Source organism: Maylandia zebra, linkage group LG23 (genome assembly GCF_041146795.1).
Source record: "Maylandia zebra isolate NMK-2024a linkage group LG23, Mzebra_GT3a, whole genome shotgun sequence".
NCBI classification, from domain to species: Eukaryota; Metazoa; Chordata; class Actinopteri; order Cichliformes; family Cichlidae; genus Maylandia; species Maylandia zebra.
The window spans coordinates 25,179,233-25,196,822 of record NC_135188.1 but is presented as its reverse complement, the minus strand read 5'-3'; the positions used below and the strand labels follow the sequence as shown (position 1 = coordinate 25,196,822).

Below are 17,590 nucleotides of genomic sequence, written 5' to 3'. Positions count from 1 at the left end.
CAGCCTGTACTGTGGAAGCCGATTGCTCAGGGGTGTTTTATCATTTGTCATTGTGTTACAGTTTGACCGTGCTATTTTGCTTTGTTTTTTAATGTCAATTTTATGTCTAAGATGTTACGCGACAACGTGTTATTTTGTGTTAAAGTTCTTCTCATGTCCTGCTGCATAAATGCGTTTTAACTGAACATAGCGAGGAGATACCAGACTATCGGATCTTTAAGTCTGACGTAATTTGCTGTGTCTGGGCCCAAACTCTGCTGCAGGTCCATAAGTCAAACGATCACTGCGGCATCACTGAGAGTTTAAAAAAAACTGTCTAAATTCTTTCATCTGTAATAAAATTAAGGGTGTGGCTGCTCTACCAGGTGTAACAATTAAGATCAACATCCAGGCATCTATGAAAACAGAATTATGAAATTTTACGGAGTTAGAAGTTAGCAGGTGAGTTAGTTCACTAGTTTCCATCTGAATATAATGTACCATGTTCTGACTGACAGATTTCTGAAACAAATTAAAACATACAGCTCTGCTTCTGACATAAATGAAGACAGGAAAGTAAACAGCAGTGACGTATGTAGGGTTACTGAAGTTGGGCTAGCTGGTTTATAATAATGAGCTACGTGATCGCTAGCAACACAGCTATGTTAGCATAATATAACAGTGAATCTGGAGGACAAAGGCTAACTTCTTCGACTTGATAAAAGTTAAAGTTCCCGATGGTTAGGGACAAATACAGTCGCATGGCAGGATGCTGTAAATTGACCAAACTTCAGTTATGAGAACAACTGAGATAATCCATCCACAGTATATGAGGTTAGTCATTAATATACTGCTGCATGGGCTGGACTGTAGTTACATCGTAAGGGTTTAAAAGCTGAGCTTTAAAATGAATAGCGGTAATAAAAACCGAGAGAGGCCGACAGTGATTACTCACTGTTTTTAGGGGCTTGTTGAGATTAAATAGAACAAGATACAAACCATTAAGATATGTTAAAAACACAACAGCCAATTAAATGCAAAGTAGTTGGGGCCTGGAAGCAGGGTTCATCACATCATCACTTAAAGACTCTAATGCTTTTCTGGATGATGGCTTTCTCTTCACAGTTCTGTTCAAAACACGGTGACCTTTGGTCTATTTAATAAATGTTCATCCTGTTTGGCCTAAATGTTAAAGCGTCGTTTCAGTTTTTTCGCTTTCTGTGATTGAGTTTGGTATCCCTGCTTTATGGAGCTCAAACCAAGGCAAATTTTAGGTGATTACACTGTCCCTTAAATTTATTTTTCATTTCTTTACTTATTTTGTGACACAAAACACCTCAGTGTTAAGTAAAATTATGAGTAGCAGATGACCTTTGACCTCTGGGAGTGGGTCCTTTCAGGGGCCAAATATCCATGCTAGCTACTGCTAAGACTAATATCATCATCCCTGAGGCAACAAACCAAGTTCTGTTGGTGGGAGGGACGAATGTATTGATTCACATATGAACAAGGAGCCCAAGCTCCCAAAAAGTAGGTTGAAATATTTTTTTGTCTGAAAATTTGAAATCATTGCCATAGAGAGTTAAAATAATTTAAGGATAAAATGAATTCAAATGATTTTCTGCGACTACAAAAATGACCTAAATAAGACAGAAGTACACATTCAATGTTTTTAGGTTTTTGTCTACAACAGGCATGAGTTTTCAATATTTGTTATGCACAAGGTTCAGCTGCCCCCATGAAGTGTCTTATTTCTATTGAGCTCCTATTTTGGATTTAGGAGACAGACACTCTTTCTACTTTTAAGATTAAGCTTAAAACTGAACTTTTTGATAGAGCATATACTAAGGGCTGAATCAGATATGTGTTTATACACCGCTCTGCATTTAATTAATAGTTATTGTTAATCTCTTCCACAGCGTGTCTTTTGTCCGGTCTTCCTCCCCTCACCCCCAACAGGTCGCAGCATATCGCCGCCCTTCCCGGAACCTGGTTCTGCCGGAGGTTTCTTCCTGTTAAAAGTGAGTTTTTCCTTCCCACTGTTGCCAAGTGCTTGCTCAAAGGGGGTAGTCTGATTGTTGAGGTTTTTTCTTTTTTATTGTAGGCTTTCTACCCTTCAATCTAAAGCGCCTTGAGGAAAATGTTGTGATTCGCCTCTGTATAAATGAAATTGAATTGAATTGAGTGGGTTCAGCAGTTTTTAATAAATAAATAAATAAATGTGACTGATATTGTAAGAAATACCCTGCATGTAACTCATGGTAAGAAGAGCAATATCGCCCCCTCCTGGTTCAACTAAACTCCCATGTTTTTGTCAGAGAGACCGAGTAGTTTATTACTGTTATATAAAATTTTCCTTCTGTGTATTTAATAAATAATTATATAGAAGTCAGTAACACCTACTCATATTTATGAGCAGCATTCCACCAACTCATTACAAACGAGATCCAGTTAACTACTGCTAAGTGGTCTTGAGCAGTAGTTCCCCAGGAGAAGTTTTTTTTTCCTTTGCAATAATCCCTTCAATAAAAACACATATGCACTAACCTCATGCTTGCTGTTAACAATAGCCTAAAGGCACAAAATCAAGTCAAGTTTTTTCCTGAAGTTGACATTTATTTATTTATTTATTTATTTATTTATTTATTTTATAATTATATTGATTCTATTGATTGTTTGCCAAGCACTGAGGTCTCTGCTTAGACTGTTCTACTGGGATTACTAATTTAAAAATGAGGCAAAAGCACCAACGTTGTGCTCAAAAATGGCACAGTGAGCTACAACCTGTTGCTGTAGTAACTCTAACACGGTTATTTATTTATGCTTTTTTAAATACATACGTGTTCAGTTTTTTTTATAACTAATTATATAATTTTTTTTCTTGCAAAAATGTCACCTTAACACCCAAATACGTACATACGGAATTCAAAACTTTCTTATGATTACCCGTTTGGCTGGTAACATGGACCCAGTCTGATGGAAACTTGTTGAATATTGCTGCTGAACTCTCAGCCATTGACTGTATATAAGTTATATAGAGATACAGTCTTTATTTTTTATTTTTTTTATTTTTTTGAAGGCTGCAGTCAAAGCAAATTATTGTAAAAACAAGACAAGTCAACTGTGGAAAAGTAACAAATCAGAAATCCTGTTAACAAATAATATTACAAATTGAAGAGCACTGATGAAGATAAGAGGAAGCATTTCAAGTTAGTCATTCTCTCGGTGAATACAAATCAAAATAAAATACGAGGAGATTAAAAAATACAAACATTAAAATAAATAGCTTTATTATTTCAACGTTTAACAGTTTCTTATTATTAAGGAAGATAATTTCTTAATTTTTGTCAGTCTGTATAAAAAAAATAGTAACGTAAATTGCGTAAAGGTCTGCGTGATGACGCTACCGGCGTGCTGTGCGGAGGGGGCGTGGCCGACGGCTTTGGCTGCTGCAGCCAGAAAGAAGCAGTGAAGGAAACAGTGCGGCAGTTTGAGGACGCTCTCCTGCTAACAGTTTGTGTTTCTGCTCGTTAATCGGATATTTAATCCCGCACGCAGCCGAGCCGGTAAGTAGAGTTTATTTACGGTAAACCTTAATTTAGGTGACGCCGTATTAAGATGTTTTTTGTCGGCTGTTTAGAGCTAATTTCTGCGGATTTTGTCAGTGTTTATAGTGCTGAGTGTAAGTTGGGAAACGGAAGCGTTGGTTTGGTTTCAGTGAAGAAGACAGTTCACAGATAAAACTTGTAACTGACGTCTAACGTCAGACGCAGAGGACATTAACTAAGACAGCACGGGGGGTATAAATGCGCTGAAGTGTTCAATGTTGTACTGACAGGACATATTAAGATGTGTAGGTGGTTTCTTGAGTGTGGCAGGCGGGTCAGAGCGCAGAAACGCTGCTGCCTCTATTACGTAACTTATTGAGGAAAACGATGCGTTTTCCTACAACCCCGTGCCTCTGTGTGTGTGACAGGAGTGTAAACATACACAGTGTCCTGCTACGACACCGCTGGGCGTGCTTACAGCAGTGATGCTGCGGCTCATGCACGCATCAACATGGCCATTTGTTCTCGCGTTACTGCGTGTGGATGCTGGCACATGTGGTCCGCGCACTTTACTGCAGTTTTTTTTCTGCTGGTTTTGAGTTTCAAGGTCAGCTGGACATCGATTTCTGAAGAGCTGATGATGCTCTAGAGGAGGAGGAGGAGGTGGTGGTGGTGGTGGTGGTGGTCGTGGAGGGTGACCTGCCAGGAAATAAGGCCTTCAATGCGAGTGTGTATGAATGGATTTAAATTAGCTTCAATGCTGGTGCCAGATGATGAGCAAATAAGTCTTCCAGCTGGCTTTTGCATCTTTGATTTCAGGCATGTAAAGAGACCCCTAAAAGTTTAGTCTGGTTTATTAAACAGTATATATATATAAACAAATTACAGTATATAGGTTATAATCACACATTTGTGTGGAACAGGTGTTACATTTAGGCAGTTTGAGTGTGTTTTACTTTGCTTTGGTGAAAGTATTACATCCTTCAGGTCTGTCTTAATTCTTCATGTTGTAGTGTCAATAAGGTGCTGGGAACACTCCTTAGAGATTTTGGTCAACGTTACATGATAACATTGCAGAGTTGCAGCACATTTATCGGCTCCACATCTATCAGAAGATGGTGCACTGTCCAGGGACCATGTCAAGGAATGGACATGGTCAGTAAATATACTCAGGTAGGCTGTGGTGTTTAAACGATGCTCAGTTGGTACTAAGGGGCCTAAAGTGTGTCAAGAAAATATCCCCTATACCATGACACCATCAGCAGCAGTCTGAACTGTTGATATGAAGCCATACAGATCCATGCTTTCATGTTGTTTACATCAAATTCTGACTCATCTTTCTAATCTTCTATTGTCCAGTTTTAGCGAGCCTGTGTGAACCATGGCCTCAGCTTCCTGTTGTTATCTGACCGGAGTGGCATACAGTGTGGTCTTCTACTGTTGAGATGCTCTTCTGCATACATTGATTGTAAAAAGTGCATATTTGAGTTACTGTTGCCTTCCTTTCAGGTCAAAGCAGTCTGGCCATTCCCTTGTTGGCCATTCTCTGTAAACCCTGATGATTGTGTGGGAAAATCCCAGCACATCAGCAGTTTCTGATTTACCCAGACAAGCTGCCATACCACATTCAGTGTCACTTAAATTACCTTTCTTCCACATCCTGATGTGCAGTTGCCATGTGATTGGCTGGTTAAAATTTGTGTGTTAACGAGCAGTTGAACAGCTGTATCCGTCTGGTGAAGTGTTCGCTGAGTTTATATGTAATATTTTAGAAGTCAGGGAGGCTTTGAAACAGTGATTTTTTTTTAATGATTTCTTACAGTTTTTTGTTTACATCTTTGCCTGTGCAGCAGTTAAACCGAGTAATGGAGACAGTAACTAACAGAAAAAGAGGGAATTCTGATTATGACTCAGGATTGGCCACATTTGAGGGTTAACTTCCTCTAAATAAATCCAGTTTATGAGAAAGAAGAGCGGCAAATACACTTGCTTGCTGTTGATCGTTAATTACCTTCGAGTGAAGAGGCTTCGCATGTCAAGTTAAATAAATTTAGTCCCTGAATTTAGAAAGATGGCGTATTGATTCTGTCTGTATTGACAGATTGATGTGATTTGAAGCCATCTGGTCACTGCCCTCCTCTGTCTGTTATATTTGTGTGTGCGCGTGGTGACTCATCAAACTCTCCCACTCAGTGCCGAGCTGGGGGTCAGGCGGCAGCACGTTGATTCATCTTCATCCGCGTCTCCCTCTGCGCTCTCGTCATGTATACAGCGAGCACGTGTGCGGCGGCGATGGTGGCAGATGTTCTCTGTTGTCTCATTACCCGTCTGTTTTAATACATGCAGGAGGAGAAGTATGTAGCTTACATAATGAGGAGGAGGAGGCCGGTTGGTAATGAGCTGTGTCATCCTCTTCATCAAAATACATCGCTCCATAAACCCTCGATGTTATCAGGTCATGTTAAACACAAAGATGGAAAGACAGTGGAGATGAGCTAGTAGATCCGCTGCCATCAGCATTTTGCTGGGATTCAGGACATAAGCAAAACTGAATAAAACCAAAGAGAAACGTTTCATCACATCTGCTAGTTCTGGTTTCATTTATTGAGATCAGCGACTAATGAGAAGTTACTACACCAATAACTAGACTGTGGGTATCTGCTGATACCAAGCACTGGTCTGATACAAGTGTAAAACTAATTTAAAGTTAAATTAATAATATCTACTTTGAGCAAAGTCTTGAGCCACCTCTCACTTCTTTATATTTTGCTTCCATGGAGCCAGACCTTTCTTTCATTTTTTAAGTGCTCTTGAACAATAGTTCTCCAGGCTTTCTGAAGGTTTTCAAAAGTTTTTTTTCCTTTTTTTTTGTTAACCCATGTAACACTGACATATGAATCACTTGAGCACAAAAGGCTCCTTACTCAAGGGATGAACCAGTGTTGTGTCTGCACACAACAGACAGCTCAGCAAAGAATCAATTTTAAAATGTATCTTTAGGCACTTTTTTACTATCATCCTGCCACAGAAACACAACATTTGTTTCCATTTCTTTAGTTGAATCTATGAAAATTGCCAAAGATAAGTCCATGGAAAATTCCAAAAAACAAAATAGTATTTATTTTCACAAACATGTTGATTCCCAAAGAGATGTTACTTGAAATTTTTTGCATATCTCAGCATGGTGTGCAGTTTGTCCTTTTAAAAATCAGAGGAAATTGGACAATCGGAGGTCAAAGAAGTGGCAAGCCTAAAAAGAGAACTGTCTACAAGAGATGAACTGTATTTGAAAGTCACGTCTTTAACAGTGAGAAAAAAAAATCCAGCAATCCTGCTTTCAGCCAGTGGTGTCGGAGGTCTGTGTCTAAATTAATGAATTATGAACACAGTAAAGTACCATCATCTGGAAAGCACCTGATTGGCAGTGGCTTCATGTTCCAGCATGACAAACAAAATAAAGAAATGAGCGGTGACTCGAGACTTTTATACAGTACTGTGTAACGAGACGTTATCTCACAGAGGCACCAACAAATATTCTAAAGGTAATTTAAGGTTACATTTCAGTTTCCCGCAAAGATGTCTTCATGTCTGTTGCAGTTCCAACTGATCAACAGAAACTGAAAGACATGTAAAGCTTTCTTGCAGTAGAGTATACAAACCAAATGTTATTCACATTTAAATACCATGCATGCATGCATGCATACCATGCTTATGTGGCAATTGTACTGACCTTTAATCTCTGATATACAGTTGAACAGGTCTACCTGAAAGTCTGGTGAGTGTAATTTTAACCTGATACGTATCTTATTTTTACCATATCTTACTTCTGTTCAGGAAAAGAAAAGGAAATAATTTTAATTCCAGATTTGCAAGAGTTATTTAGTTTCTTCTACAAATATCTTTTGTGAACAGTTCTTTTTAAACCACAAAGAAAAGTTCTGGTAAGAAATTAACCATATTGTAGTAGACTTAGAGTTTAGATAAAGTCCTTACACGGTAGTGTCTTGCCCAAGGATACTTTAGCATGCAGACTGGCACCAATCATCAGTTTAGCAGATGACCTGTTCTACCGCCTAGCTACAGCTACCCGAGCAAACTTAATAAATAGAATAGAATAGAATAAATAAATAGTTAGTAAAATACAAGGAGACCAGTTCAGATTGATTAAGAGGAATTTGAAAAGTTCTGCTTCAAGCTAGTGTAAAATTGTAATGACGAGTTGGCTATAAAATAGTTTAGATGCTTTGATTTGACCATGTCTGCACTGGTTTTTCAGATGGAAACTGAAAACGAGTGTCACTTGAAACCGGTTCCAAATTTTTCCAAAGAATGAGACTTTTATGTGCTTTTATCAGCTTTATTAATCCATGCAGGTTCTGGCTCATTATATTTTCTGTAACTTATTTCAGTTGAGGTGAAGCCAACAGCAACATGCTGAAACATGAATGAAAACGATCGTCATGCAAATATTTTTTCACCTCCTCCATTTTAAATGTGGGAGAAGGATTTCAGATAATAAAGCAGTTGTATCAACACTGAAAATGTGCGTGGGTATACTTGTTTCCTCATGTAAAACCAGGTTAAGAATCAATAAAGGGACTCGATAAAGAAACACATCAGTAAGCCAATTCAATAATGACTTTGCTATCAATAAAGCCTCTGTCAAATAGAGTAGGAAAAATGTATTCCCGCCACTACAGCTATTATAATATGCAGTTTTGAATGTCCGAATTTGTTGCTTAGTCCTCTGTGATCTAAGTCTTCACCATTGCTTACCCCAGTGGTGTCCAAACCCAGGCATCAAGGGCCGGTGTCCTGCAGGTTCTAGATGTGTCCTTGATCTATCACAGCTGATTATCATTTTTGCCATAATCGGTTTGGCTGAGATGAAAGTTATAGTTTTTACAATTTCAATTTCAGTGAAAATAATCGTGATTATCATTTTTGCCATAATCGAGCAGCCCTAGTTGTCTGTCCCTATGTGTTAGCCCTGCGACAGACTGGCGACCTGTCCAGGGTGTACCCTGCCTCTCTCCCTATGACAGCTGGGATAGGCTCCAGCGCCCCCCGCGACCCTGAAAAGGATAAGCGGAAGCGAATGGATGGATGGATGAAATTGAAATTGATTGCTGCTAGGCCTGCCACAAATGATTATTTTGATAGTCGACTAGTCACCGATTATTTTTGCGATTAGTCGACTAATCAGATTCTGCATCCATTGGGAGTAAAACGTACAGCTTATTGCACCAGCATGCATCTGCTCTTATATAACTATCATTAGCTCACAGCTTTAAGTGTTTAAGGTGTGTGCTAACTAAAAATAAAGACAAGATGATAGTTTATTAAATTTTAATGAAATTTGCAGATTGTTTCGGTGAAGTTTAATAAACTCCTTGCTATCTAAAATATAACGGGACATCGGAGTATATTCTTGAGCATCTCACACTCCTGATGATCAGTTGTCTGCTTGACGTTTATTCAGCTGTGTAAAAACTATAACTTTCATCTCAGCCAAACCGATTTACTCAGGAACAAATAAAATACTGAAACGGGCTCTAGTGAGCCTTGAACCCCGGCTATCGAGCTAGTGGGTAACAGACGTCTCCGAAAACGTCGGAACGCTTTTGAAAATATGTGGTGTCCTGATAAACTGAGCAGATATTTGAAGTTTACACAGTTACATTCTTGCCCGAAAATATGTTAAACGTTTATTTTGTGACCCAGAAAGAATGATAAGAGTAATATTAAAACTAACTAGCTGCCGCCATTGTTGGAAACTGAGCTGGGCCGCGCTGTGAATTCTGGAATAGGTTGGGCCACGAAGTGTACACCCGACGCATCCTTCAAATCTAGAAAAATGAAGGACGCATTTGTCAGCCCCATTTTTCGGAGTCTTCGAATTTGCACAGTCTTTGTCGTGTCGCTGTAACGTAATCGGCCTACAAATACGAGCACAGGAGGATGCGGTTCCTGAATTTGGACACAGCTACGATACTGGACACTGCTTCTTCTTCTTCAGGGTTTAACGGCAGCTGGCATCCTTGTGCATGCAGTGCTGCCATCTTCTGTTTCAGTCCGTTATTACACAATTAAATCCTACTACTTATTTCTGCGTCTTTCAGGATCTTACAAAGCTTCAAATGACGCGTCGACTATTAAATTAGTCGTTGACGATTTTAATAGTCGACATAATCGTGACTAGTCGACTAATTGTGGCAGCCCTAATTGCTGCTGTCACTCTTAGTTTGTATGAAAGATGCAGACTTGTCTGCAAACACTCAACTACTTGCAGAGGAGAACTCAAACTGGTGTAAACTGGAGATGGGGCCTCAGTGCTGCATTTAACACATTAAAAGGGCCCTGATGTTGGAAGGTGAATGTTCTTCATTTCTGGTTTGTGTTGCACTTGTTGCAGTTGACAAATGTTTGCAGACAAGTTGGCGTCTACCATGCAAACTATGGCTAACTGCAGCAGTCTGCTAGCAACCAATTTCAAGGATGTTTTTGTGCAGCACCCACTTTACCTCACATCCAATTTCAACCATTGACTGCCAGGAACCCCAGGGAGCCCCTTGCCAAACGGTAATACACATTTTTCCTTAGCAACTAGTAGTTGCCTGGTGGTTGCTGACTGGGCCGTACTCTTTTGTGACCGGGGCCTAACAACACTTCTTAGATGAGGATGATGAATTTGTGAAGTGTACTGTTGCTGTCTGCTTGTGTCTTGTTTGTAAATGATTTGAAAGAAAATCAAATGTGCAGTGATATGTAGAGGGAAAGGAAGAATTCTAGCGAGGAAGGAGGTAGGATAATATAAGCAATGCTGTGTTTTTGGTATATACAGTTGTCCATATGTGTCTGCGGGGAAGTGAAATCTTAGTCTTAAAGGGTGACGATGACCTTTATTTAAAAGGCATTGAGGTGAGTAACCAGTCAGGATGTTGGCATATCTTACTTTATTGGCTTCTTTACTACCCCCTTCCTCCAACACCCAGCCTATTGATATTATTTTTGCCTACAGCAGCCTTAGTGCTCCGTGTTGCCGCCTTCATCATGGTGACATTTTTTTGTGTCATTGTGATGATTCATTATTAGTGACTTACTTCTCCTTCGCACCAGATAAGGTCACGTAGAACTGTTTATTAGCGGTTTTTCTTTCCACCCTTATGAGCAAAATAAATTTTTCCTGCACATGCAAGCACTGAAGCATTTCACTTTTCACACGACTCAAGGGACAAGACGGTGAAATAAAGCCAGCAGTCTGAGTATCAGTTTTCACAATTAGAGCCGTGGAAAGTTTTATTTTCTAGTAATTGTAAGTCAGCTTCACCACATAGAGATTTTATGTTAGATAACTGTTGCTTTCATGGCTGAAGTGTGACTGGTAGTTTTACTGTGTCATTACTAGGGGTGCAACGATATTCGTATCGATATTGAACCGTTCGATACAGTACTTTCGGTTCGGTACGCATATGTATCGAACAATACAACATTTGTAATTTATTTTATCAACTTTCCTTCTGACGATGCTGTCTGTGTGGAGCGCTCAGTGGATCTGCGCTCGACAGTGCAGCCTAGGCGGAGTAGTCGAACGCAGATTCACTGAGCGCTCCACACAGACAGCATAGTCAGAAGGAAGAGCGCAGGGCAAGCTAGCGTGACAGAAGTTAAGCTCTCCTTGCAACATGGCAAATTGAACCTCCCCCACCCTCATTCAGATCTGGCGTTTGGAATTATTTTGGTTTTCATGTGACGTATGACCCTGAAGGTAAGCGCTCATGGACTAAAGTAAAACAGTATGTTGGATGTGCCGTGCAATGCTCAATTACATGGGTGGGAGCTAGCGTGTTAGCGCAGTTAGCTTGTTAACGTGTTGGCTGTCTAGCCCCATGCACGGGGCTATCAGGGGTAGCTCGTTAACGGAGATTTGCCGTGTTGTGGCGTTAAGGTCATTTTAACGAGGTTAACCTGAAAGCACTAGTGGGAACACAACGAATATGACTGCACATTTACACCAATATCATCCTAGTGCAAAGACAAAAACAACAAGCATGCATGCTACAAACTTTACCCGAGTCATTTAGAGAGCCGTTAGCACAGGATTCGCCTTATGGGAACCTGATATGTTTAATATGCTGCTGAGAATATAGCCCAGAAGAAGCGGATAGTATAGCTTTTATTTTGGAAAGAGACATTTCTCTGTAATAAACTCTCTTTTCCAAAGATGAGTGATTCCTCAATAAGATACAGGGCTCGCAAAATCACTAGCCCGACGTCCCGGGGCTAGCGATTTTTCCAGTCGGGCTACCAAAATCTATCTCTGCCCTGCCCGTCGGCCTATCGTAGGAAGGAAAAATATATGTCAATGCTTTTGCATTCTTTCAGAAATGTAGCTGGGTAATTATGTCATTGGCATCGGTGAGCCACTGTCAATATGTGACATATTGAAATCGCGTTTGAATTTGCGCTTGTTTTTTTGCTTTCACTTTGCAATCGTGCGAACTGTGTATAGAGAGCGACAGCACTGATCTGTGAGTGATGATAATTTGTGCACCAATTCCTCTGACATCGTCTTATTAATCGTTAGCTTACTACGCAAACATGACAAGTGAAATCTCCCGCAGCTTAAACATGTGAGAGGTTGATCGCGCAGAGAATCGCTGAGCTTATGTGAGTGCGCGTGTAAAAGCAGCAGGATGTATTTCAGTTCTGCTGAGCCAAATAAGACAGGTCAGGGTGAAGAAGTGACAGCCAAAGAAAAGCTTACCACAAAACGGAGAAGTTATGACAAATCAGACTATAAGGCAAAAAGAAAGTGCAGCTTTATGGTTTCATGGACAAAATAATTTCTGTGGCTGCGATATGATGAGCTAAATAACCAGGGCTGCACATAAGTGGTCCACAGGTGCGCATTCGCTGTCAAAATAAAAAACACGCACAAGGGTTAGGGTTAAATTTAAAAACTGTACTTTTGAGTTAAAATATATATTTATAATTTTAATAAATGACAAATTAAAAAGGCATGAACATTTTATTTTGTATCGAAAAAATATCGAACCGTGACACCAAAGTATCGAACCGAACCGTGAATTTTGTGTATTGTTGCACCCCTAGTCATTACAAACATACTTAGTAAGTAGATAAAGGGTCATGATTGAGAAAAGGATGAAGAATAGTTAGCAAAAAACAAAAGGTGGTTTCAAAACTCCCTGATGTTTGTGCCCACATGATGAATTTAACCCCTGGAGGGTCCTAGAAAAATGCATACACTATTGGGCTTAGAGCCACAAATCGACCTAAGACCCTCCAGGGGTTAATGGCAGTTCAGTCTCTGAATTCATGTTAAAATCTTATTTTAAGCCACAATTAGAGCACAAGCCAACTTAAAAAGACTGAGTTTTGACAACTTTTAAGGACAAAGAAAAAACATGGATTTGCTGCTTTTTAGTAATGACAAATGCCACCATCCTGGTGTTGTAGTGCTGTCAAATGTGCCAAATATCACATTTGATTTTGTGTATTGTATTTTTTAGATGGGTTTTTAAAAGACAGAATTGATCTTGAGTCTCACTTTGTGAACAAAGCACAGCAGAATGGCCCTTAATAGATTTTTTGACCTGTCCCTTTCCCCAAAGAGCCAGTCTACAGCAGAATTTGGGAATGGTGTATCGAATGCCAACTTAATATAAAATAGTTCACAGTATGTAAAATCTCACCACTAGATCTCAGTTGATTGGAGATTGCAGTCGACTGAGTTGTTTTCTTTCCACTCCGAGTTTAAGTTCATAATCTATGGTGGTCAGTGTAGGACTAACAACTCTGGCTGCCGCAGCTTACCATGTGAGTTCACATCTATGTACTTCGGAGGAGGCTGTAAAACTTTGTGGAAGGAGTCTAATACAAGTTTATGAGTTGGTGAAGCTCACTAATGTCTGATGACAGCAATATGGAGATGGATTTTTGAGGATTTCTTAAACGTTACTGTTGGTAAGCGTGGATGTTTTTGCTGCTGTTAGCCTCTGTTACCTGCTGATAGCCTGCATTAGTGAAACTTTGCTTTGAAGTGGATTTAACATTGTTGGACTCGGACACTTGGTGAATAAACTCTCATACTATGAGAAAATGTAATCAAACTGTTTATCAGAGGGAAATGTTAGGACACTGGAGCCTCACATTAGTTGATATCATGTTCGCTGATAACCAGCTGCTGTTGTTTAGCCAGCTTTTTCTCAGCTGTCTGGAGATGTGAGGGTCGCATTTCTAATCTGCTGACAGTAATTAACTGCGTCAATATTGTGAGTAAATGAGCATGTTTAAGCACATTATCATGTGTTAGAGCCCTGACTTCAGTTGAGGAGATGAGGCTTGAAGTAAAGTGGATTGAAAGAGGTGGCGATGTGGGAGGAGAGAGAGCAGTGGTAGAGGAGGGGATAGATATAATGAGAAAGAGACAATGATGATAATATACAAGTACAAATTTAAATGGTCATATATAGTTGGAAGGAGCTACTTGTTTCTTTCCAGAGAACCTTAAAAAGAGACTGGATGGGTCACGTGCAGGACATGCTTAAAAAGTCAAATTTGTTTTGATGTCTTTGTCACAATTTATAAAAGTCATGGCTGCCTGCTGACGCCTTTCAACAGGCATTACCACAGTGGCTGCAGATTGGCAGGTGTTAGATACACACCCAGTGTTTGTAGTATTTTGCAGCATTGCTGTATTAAACAATAGTTAGGTCATTTCCTTTTGAAGCGGCGGAGCTTGCAGATGTTTTAAGAGCCCTGTGTTGTGTTTGTTGGCTTAAGGCTTCTGTTCTTCATCAGCAAGTCTTCAGTGATTACTTCCTTTATGGTGCAGGAACCAGTGCTTACAGTTTCCATCAAAGAGAGACTCGCAAGTTGACACTGCCAGCTCGCTTCTGCTTTCATTGTCTTCTAGTCTTCCAAAGCTGAAGACACTTCTTTTCTGCATCTTTTTGTGTTGCAGCATAATCCTGAGCAGAAAAGACCTCCGCGGCTTCACTGGTTCACGTTTGAAAGCCCTACAGTATTCAGTAACCCTTTGTGTGTTTATTTAATGTCCGGAACTGTACTCGTCTTACGTTTATGCTGGAAAAGCCATCATCAGGTATTGTTTGAATCGTGGCTGTTAAGGAAATATCCCTGACAAGTCAGTATCCAATGTGTCTAAACAGAGGTTTTCACCTGTCAACATGTGACTGCCAACTTTCTCTTCACTGGTGAACTGAGTGGTTTGTGTGCTGTTTTACTTCTGTGGTTGTTTCATTTCATTAAAGAGCTGTGTGATGGTTGGTTTAAACAAGTCAGGCTTCACTATATTTAATCCTATGTCTACAAACCCAACCTTTATGTTCTAAAAAGGTCTAAAAGACCTTCAGGAGATATTTGTTAGTCAGAATCTGAAGTGTAGGAAGACTAGTATATCAGCTCTTAAGTGTCATCAGGGGGCCAGACTTAGAGCTGCTGCTGCTGTGGGCCAGATTGTTTAAAGACACTTCCTGAAACAGCAGAAGGAAGTGGGTGCTGGCTCAAGCCAGAAGCAGTTTCACACTACAAAACACAGAGTGAGGCTTTGACTCTCCTTTCATACTCAACATCCCTCTCTGTCAGCTCATATCTTCCAGGACGTTTTCAGCAAATATCAGAAACGTGATTAACAGATGTACACGTCAGCTTGTTGTTGTTGTCTGGGTTTCTTTGGCTCGTAGGGCTGAGGAGAAGTCGTGGCATTTGCAGCTTTTTCGAGCCAGAGTTGAGCTCGATTGAAGTGAGAAATGGATGGTGAGGGTGATGAGGCTGAGAGGGAGGGGGAGAAAGTGGGTGTACTCTGAGGTCGTGGGCAATGCTCATTTTCATGTGAAAGGGCTACAGCTGCTCTGTCGCTCTGAAGAAATTATTCATGCTTTATTCTAATGCCGATCCCAGAGGACACACGGACACACACACACACACACACACACACACACACACACACACACACACACACAGAGGGGTAACTGTTATCGGCTCATGGGTGCAAATGTTGACGACTGATCTGCTGCTGCTGCTGCTGCTGCGTCATTTTTATTTTCCAGCTTTGCTTCAGTGGTTGAAAATGAACAGCAAGAGCAACTGCTAACCCAACCCTGACTGTGGGTTCATTTAAGAGTTCCGTATGTGAGAGGGACACATCGCAGATCAGCTCTAAAACCCTGACCTTCTGCTGCCATTTTTCAGATTGTAATATGTGCCTGGAACATCGTCCTCACTGACCCCAGATCAGATTACTTCCTCTTTCCTGTTTTCCCATCAGCAGACTGTGAGTAGGCAACAAATATCAGAGAGACCACAGACCTAAACCACTAGAACCAACGAGCATGGCACCTGTGGCTTGAACTATAAAGCAGGATATATATATCCAGGATATGTTCCTACTTTCTGGTTTCACTTTAGGGCTTTATACAGTGAGCAAAATACAAAACACAAAAATCTGCTGTAAAAAATGCACATAAATTGACAAGAAGAGGAAGAAACTGAGATGCTGGGTTCATCCGATTCTCACAAGCAAGGAAGAGTTTGTTTTGATCCTGGACCCGCTTTCCTACATATTTAATTAACCGAATTTCCCAGAGGAACCCACCCGAGGGATTAATAAAGTTTTATCTTATCTTAATTTTACGTTCTAGCTCTGTGTTTCACGTAAAATAGTTTCATTTTACTGAAAAATATTTTTAGCGCACTAAATATTCGCATATAAAAGACTTTACTGTGACACTGGAATTCAGCAGGGGTGTGCGGCTCTATCAACAATCGTTTAGTATCGATACTATGTCGGTATTGGTATCGATACTTGTGTGGTAAGTTCGATATTTTGTCTTTGTCTTAATTTTCGTGTGTAAATTGATAATGATTCATCTCATAAATCATGACACACTACATAAGTTGCCTTTGTTTGTGGAAAGTATCGGTACTGGTATTGGTAACAGCAGTATTGACCCTGTATTTACTTGGTAGCAGATAGAAAATTTGCAGTGTCGCACAGCAGTGTAGGTTAAGGTGTTGCACAAACGTGGTTATCAGCTTCACAGGTCAGCCAGGGTTTTGTAAGTTTAGCTACGAGAGGTGGTGGTGGCACAGAAAGGTTTGGAGAGGTTAAAAACACTTAAATACAAGGCGACACAGCTGCTGCAGTGCTGCGCGAGTGCTTGGAGTACACATTGACAATAAACTGGACTGGGCTAAAAACACCACAGCACTTTACAGGAAGGGCCAGAGTCGTCTCTATTTTTTGAGGCGACTGAGGTCCTTCAACATCTGCCAGAAAATGCTGAGGATTTTCTATGAGTCTGTTGTGGCCAGTGCGATCCTCTATGCTGTTGCATGCTGGGGGAGCAGGCTGAGGGTCGCAGATGCCAACAGACTCAATAAACTAATCCGTAAGGCCAGCAATGTTGTGGGGATGGAGCTGGACTCCCTCAAGGTGGTGTCGGAGAGGCGGATGCTGTCCAAGATAAAGACAATGTTGGATAACACCTCCCACCCACTCCATGACATGTTGGTCAGTCACAGGAGCTCGTTCAGTGAGAGACTGAGATTACCGAAAAGCACCACTGAACGACACAGGAAATCATTCCTGCCTGTGGCCATCTCCCTGTACAACGCATCCACTTAACACACTGGTTACTGCTATAACTACACATGTTTCTTTTCCAAATATTTATTTATAAGTGACTTATGTATGTATGTATGTATATATATGTATATATTGTACTATTCTTAGTTAGCGTATTGTCTGTCTTGTCTTAATGTTGGTTTAAAATGGAGCACTGTAACAAAAAATAATTTCCCCCAGGGATCAATAAAGTATTCTGATTCTGATTCTGATTCTTGTTCAGTAGTGTAGGATTTTATATTAAAAGTAAATCGTGAAAGAAAACCTGAACAGCATTTTATTGTTAATAGCAAATTATACAAAAACATTATATCCAGACATTCAGCACGAGCCAAATGTAAGCTCAAACGTATCCTAGGTGGTCTTTTTTCCTGGGATTTTAAGACCTAAG

General features: G+C 40.2%; 1 protein-coding gene across 14 annotated transcripts in view; it reads left to right on the top strand.

Moving 5' to 3' along the window:
- The first annotated feature begins 3,408 nt into the window (after positions 1-3,408).
- The window catches only part of inpp4ab (inositol polyphosphate-4-phosphatase type I Ab), a 77,724-nt gene continuing 63,542 nt past the window's right edge, over positions 3,409-17,590 (top strand). For all 14 annotated transcript variants that reach the window (XM_076880660.1, XM_076880661.1, XM_076880662.1 and 11 more), the window contains exon 1: positions 3,409-3,545. The gene's annotated coding sequence lies outside the window, so the exon portion shown is untranslated. The remainder of the gene's footprint in view (positions 3,546-17,590) is intronic.